Genomic DNA, 6,000 nt, shown 5'->3' with positions numbered 1-6,000 from the left:
CTTATGCGCCTGTCACACTACACCGAATAGGTCTTCCGTACAAGAAACGGATGGTATTTTAGTAAATCCGTTGTTGTTCGTCAATGATCGTTTTATGTTCTTTTTATGTCCTGCTATCATCCGCCAAATGCGTTTCGTGTTAGGTGATGTTCGTTAAGTCCGTCGGCAAGTTTTGTGCATGCACAAAACTTGAAACGGAGTGTACCGAATACACATGTTCGGTATTTATCAGATGTGTGTTCGTATGGTGCTGCATATTGCCGGAGTTTGTTCGCTCTCCTTTCGTTCATGTTCGTTCTTTGTTCGTTGCACTCGGCCCGTGTTCGTTGCAAATACGTTCCTGTGAGGCCTTCACCACCGGATAGCATATTTTTGCATTCGGTGATGTACGTTAACCCAGACCGTCTTAGTGTCACACTACACCGGATCGGTCTTCCGTATAAGAAACGGATGATATTTTAGCAAATCCGTTAGTGTTCGTCAATGTTCGTTTTATGTTCTTCATATGTCCTGCTATTATCCGCCAAATGCGTTTCGTGTTAGGTGATGTTTGTTTAGTCCGTCGACAATACGTTTCAAGTTTTGTGCATGCACAAAACTTGAAACGGAGTGTCTCGAATACACATGTTCGGAAGTTGTCCGATGTGTGTTCGTACTGCTCTGTATATATACCCTGGGTTTGTTCGTTATTCTTTCGTTTATATACCGCAGGTGTTTGCAAGGTTTCGCAGGCGCTTGTGCCGGATGTAGGGCTATGGCGAACATGTGCATCGATCATGGGGGGGGGGGGACTTTCTGAAGGGTGTGTGACGCAATATCATATTTCCCCCAGTACTTTAGTGACTGACAAGTAGAAAAAGGGGGAAAGGAGAAAAAAAGAAAAGAAAGTGAGAAAAATTGAAGAGAGAAGAGAAGAGAAAAAGTTAAATTGCACGTAATTTAGTAGGCCTATGCATGTAAGTAGTATTGAGGAGGGGCACTTTCTGAAGGGTAGAGGACGCAATATCAAATTCCTACCAGTTTTAGTGATTGACAAGAAAAAAAAAAGAAGAGAAAACATGGAAAAGGTTAAATTGTACGTTATTGAGTAGGCCCAGGATAGTAGTAAGCCTAAGTATAGGCCTGTGATTATTATAGGCAGTGCTTAAAATTAATGTGGTTCCTTGGCCCAAAAGCCTGTGAAAATTAATGCCGGCCCATCGATATATAGGGCCCGTGACATTTTGTCACCAAAGTCAGTATTTAAGACGGACTTAGGTCTATTACTGACTTTAACATAATTATCAATCCATGCATGCTTTACTTGAAATTACGAGTCTGAAGTCTTCAGTGGATCAGTGTAACATTTTAAATTTTGCAAATTCAGTTCGAGCCTTCTTTGTTTTTTGTTTAAAGCAATACTAGTGTAAAAATGATGCACCAAAAACAATTTTCCAAATTTTCCATTTTTAAAACTAAATTTTTACACAATAGGCCTAGGCCTAATAATGTAAATAGGCCCTACAGTCCCCATGCAAATGGCTTCAAATTGGACCTTCATTTTGAAAAATGGACAAGTCTTCCTTTTTGCTTCTGCTATGAACATCCACGTGTTATTTTTAAAACAATTGTTTATATTATACAATAATGGTGAAAACTTTTCAATGGCTTCAATTAGGCTTTCGTTTCACCAATTTGCGGCTGTTTCAAACTAAAATAGTACCCAATAATAGTGCTAAAATTTATCAAAAAAATGACAAATGGCTTCAATTGGGCCTTCATTGTCCAAAGGTTTCTCACCTCTATTGCCCCCGGACGCTGGATGCCCTGATATATCAGATTTGTAGCCCTTTTGTACTTATTAGCCAATATTTGACCATTTTCGTCAAAGTTTCACCCCTTAAAAGTTGCCTTTCCCCACTTTGTTCACCCTCTGAAAAAGTGCTTGCTACGTCACTGCCTCTAAGGGGTCAAAAACCCTCTCAAACACCCTCTCCTCCCCCACTTTTCTGATAGGGTGGACGTCTCTGTTGGTGCCACATGCGACGGATTCGCCGGTCAGTTGTTTGACGTTGAACGATTGAATATAAAACGCCTGCAGGATTATTAGCGGCCACAACGCATAGAGAGACGAACGGGAATCGGAGCAGGTCATTTGTCGGACGTTGACCCCCAAATCCGGTCATTTGTCGGACGTTGAACGATCGAATATAAGACGCCTGCAGGATTATTAGCGGCCACAACGCATAGAGAAACGAACGGGAATCGGACCCAAAATCCCACCGAATCTTCTGCCGGACTGGTGATTTTTCCACCGAATAAAATATTTTTGTATTCGGTGATGTACGTTGATCCAGTCCGTCGTAGTGTGACTAGACTTCTCCGTAGTCCACTTGCCAATTGCATGCACAAAACTTGAAACGGAGTGTGCCGAATACACATGTTCGGAAGTTGTCCGATGTGTGTTCGTACTGCTCTGTATATATACCCTGGGTTTGTTCGTTATTCTTTCGTTTATATACCGCAGGTGTTTGCAAGGTTTCGCAGGCGCTTGTACCGGATGTAGGGCTATGGCGAACATGTGCATCGATCATGGGGGGGGGGACTTTCTGAAGGGTGTGTGACGCAATATCATATTTCCCCCAGTACTTTAGTGACTGACAGGTAGAAAAAGGGGAAAAGGAGAGAAAAAAGAAAAGAAAGTGAGAAAAATTGAAGAGAGAAGAGAAGAGAAAAAGTTAAATTGCACGTAATTTAGTAGGCCTATGCATGTAAGTAGTATTGAGGGAGGGGCACTTTCTGAAGGGTAGAGGACGCAATATCAAATTCCTACCAGTCTGGCTATTACATTTAAGCTTAAAACTCTGATTTAATTAATGAGTGCACAATTGATAGATTTTCACAACTGATCTTTTCAGTCACCGTACGCCCTCTGTGTGTTAGCTTCCCAAGTGGACTACTGACTTTGCCTTGAGAGTTAGGCCAATTTCTGGCCTAACTAAAATTGGTGATGATGTAATGCATCTTTAAAACTGAATCTGGCTTGTGATTGGTCGCCCAGATCTCGTTATTGTTTAAATCCTCCCGACGCGTACTGGTACCATTATAACTATACATGGTACACAACGATCTAGGGAATGCGGCGCTTTTGTGCTGGTGGATGAACGTATGCATCTAGCGCGTATTGTACCACCATGCTTAGTCTTGTGGTTAGATTTTATTGATAAACAAGTATGATTGACAGTGTGTGAGTCCCGGGGTAAAGTTCTGCTTAAAAGTGAAAGTCCATAGTCGGTTTTTCGGATAATAAACTGGCAGATTCTAAAATTAGAATTGTTCAGTATTGAAGTGTCATTATAATTATGCCATTATGATATGTTGCATTAAATAATATAAGCCTACGTAGGGCCTATACTTTACTTTTACTGTCACAAATATAATTATATAGCCTAAACTTTTTCATAACCATTTTATACTAGTATTTTGATGTAGGATATCAGTATAATTTCGAGTTCAACTGAATGCGTTCATCATGATTAATAACATTTTTATTTATCAAAAATCGACTATGGCATAGTCTATAGTGTGACAGACCTATTATGCTTTTACTGTCATCCCTATCATTGTTATAGATAAATGGTGCCAAAATATGATATATTATGGTTACCATAATAATAACCTACAAATATTTCAACTAACATTCAAACGATATACCGTAAAGATTCGCCTAATGGCGCATTATGGGTTCCCTTGACATAACTGGAATTTTATGCATAAACTAAAAGAGCCCAGCCGTAAAAATCCCAACAGCAAATATATAAAAGGGGCACGATACTTAAACTCTTGTTGGAATTTTTAGAGGAGGGAGCTAATTATTTGTGCGTGAAATTTACCTTACGGCAAAGGTGCCCATGTGCGCCATTAGGCGAATCTTTACGGTATGGTGCCATTTCTATATTCTTGTTTAATGGATGATAAAATGATTGGTTGCATGGATTTCGACGTTAAGTACAAGTCACGATACCATCTAATTAGTTTACAAAGACACTACCAAATGGCACAGTGATTGATTGGTAATCATACGACTGAGTGCATATCAGATGGAAAGACGAGTAATCGACCAAATACGAGCTTAATCAACCTTCAACGAATTCTTGCGCGTTTCCTTTTCAATTAAGAATGCTTTAAATACGTTATATAGCTGTAATTGGTATACAGGTAGGCAACAAACGTACCTAATTCAGAAATGAAATTTACTGAGGATAAGAAAATAATTGTTCTTTATTATCATTTTTGAGACATTAAAATGTTGTCTTTTCCATAACAGGAACGCATGTGAGGTGCAAATCCTTTATTCCATTCAACACATAAACATTATCAAATATTCAAAGTGGCTCTGCAAATGCGAGTAATAGCCAATTATCGTGACGCTATCAAAGAATGGGTACGTGTGAATAAAACAGTCAAAGTGAATTATTAATGTTGAATTATTGAATGGTGCTTGTGTTTTAAACAGCACTCCTTGATTAATGTTTGTCTACATTATAGCCAATATGTTTACCAGCTTACCTCGTGGTACATTTTGCATACTGGCGAATATCAGATCAATTATAAATACGCCTTTCGCATGCATAGTAATTGTGTTGAAACGACGACGAGCTATTGAGCCTAAAGGCCAAGATACCGATATACCGAGGTTTTACATTCGTTTTTTCCCATTGAATCGCACCGGTAATTGCGGATAACGAAGATAATGACAACAACGCTTGGAACAAAACTCAACATTTGAGTGGAAAAGCAACCGAGAACGGACAATTGGAGCAGAAAACCTTGCGTCTGTCGCAAGAAAAAAAAAAAGAAAAAAAAACTCGGACAAAAACGTCGAACCAAATCCGGTTCTTACTCTGATTGTTGCACAATTTCCTTTGATCCCCATAGTCAGAACTCTAGAGAGTTGCACATTGTTTCCATAATTACTGTTTTACTATAAAGGATTTAGAACAGATTAATGTATCAAAACAATGAGGTCCGATTTGCTTATTAAGTTATTAAAGCACCAGAAACATCGACAGTCGATGCTGCTTCGATGCTTGTTATTAACATGATTAATGAACAACTAGTTAATCCGAATTAATGCTAAATTTATACTTTTAATGTCCATACAGGCAAAGATTTATATGTTATCACAATTAATAATGGTCAATTAATTGATTTCATAAATAATAAGGATCGACCAAGCATCGAAGGTCGATTGACAGTTCGAAGTAATTTGTTTCTATTGCCTTAACCCAAGTAAATCCGGGAATTAACATGTAGTCATAATGTTATTGTATGTGTTTTATCCAAACGCGTACATGAAAGGGTTTTAACTGATAAGCTATACGTTTTCCTTTGGGTATTGCGTGTCCTCTTTGCGCTTGAATTTTTTGTACTATAATAATTTATCGACAGAACTCTATGATATAGACTACTTCAAATTTTTTTATAAAACCAGTAAAATTGAGTGTTTTTGACGGTTAGATGTTTTGATAACTATTCATACAGGGACGATTTGTTTTTTCTGCTCCGCATGAAAGCTATTACCTCATCTTACTGAACTGGTTATTGTTGATTTAAAGAAAATCCATCACTCTGCTACAGATGAAACAACGTGCAATTTATTTGAATGTTTTGTCAGGACGTTTCGGTCATTTGTAGATGTGAAGACGAGCCGAGCAGCTGTCAGTATGGGCGCGAAACGTCCTTTTTATTCTAGTCATCAGAAAGCAGTACTTAAAAGGGCATTTCGAGATCCACAACATCACCCACCCCCTCCCCATTTTCTCAAAAATAGTTGAGATTTATATACCACTGGCTACATATTGTTTATGTACAAAAAATGTCTTGCAGAATAACTCGTTCACCAAACATATCGTGAAATTTGAATTACGTTCTGGTACACCAGAACGAAATTACAACACATTGTCTATGGAGCAGTATAATACACATAATCATACATAACTCGCAAAAGCAAATTCGGAA

Source organism: Amphiura filiformis, chromosome 12 (assembly GCF_039555335.1).
Source record: "Amphiura filiformis chromosome 12, Afil_fr2py, whole genome shotgun sequence".
NCBI classification, from domain to species: domain Eukaryota; kingdom Metazoa; phylum Echinodermata; class Ophiuroidea; order Amphilepidida; family Amphiuridae; genus Amphiura; species Amphiura filiformis.
The sequence above is the reverse complement of the archived record's forward strand: the minus strand, read 5'-3'. Positions refer to the sequence as shown.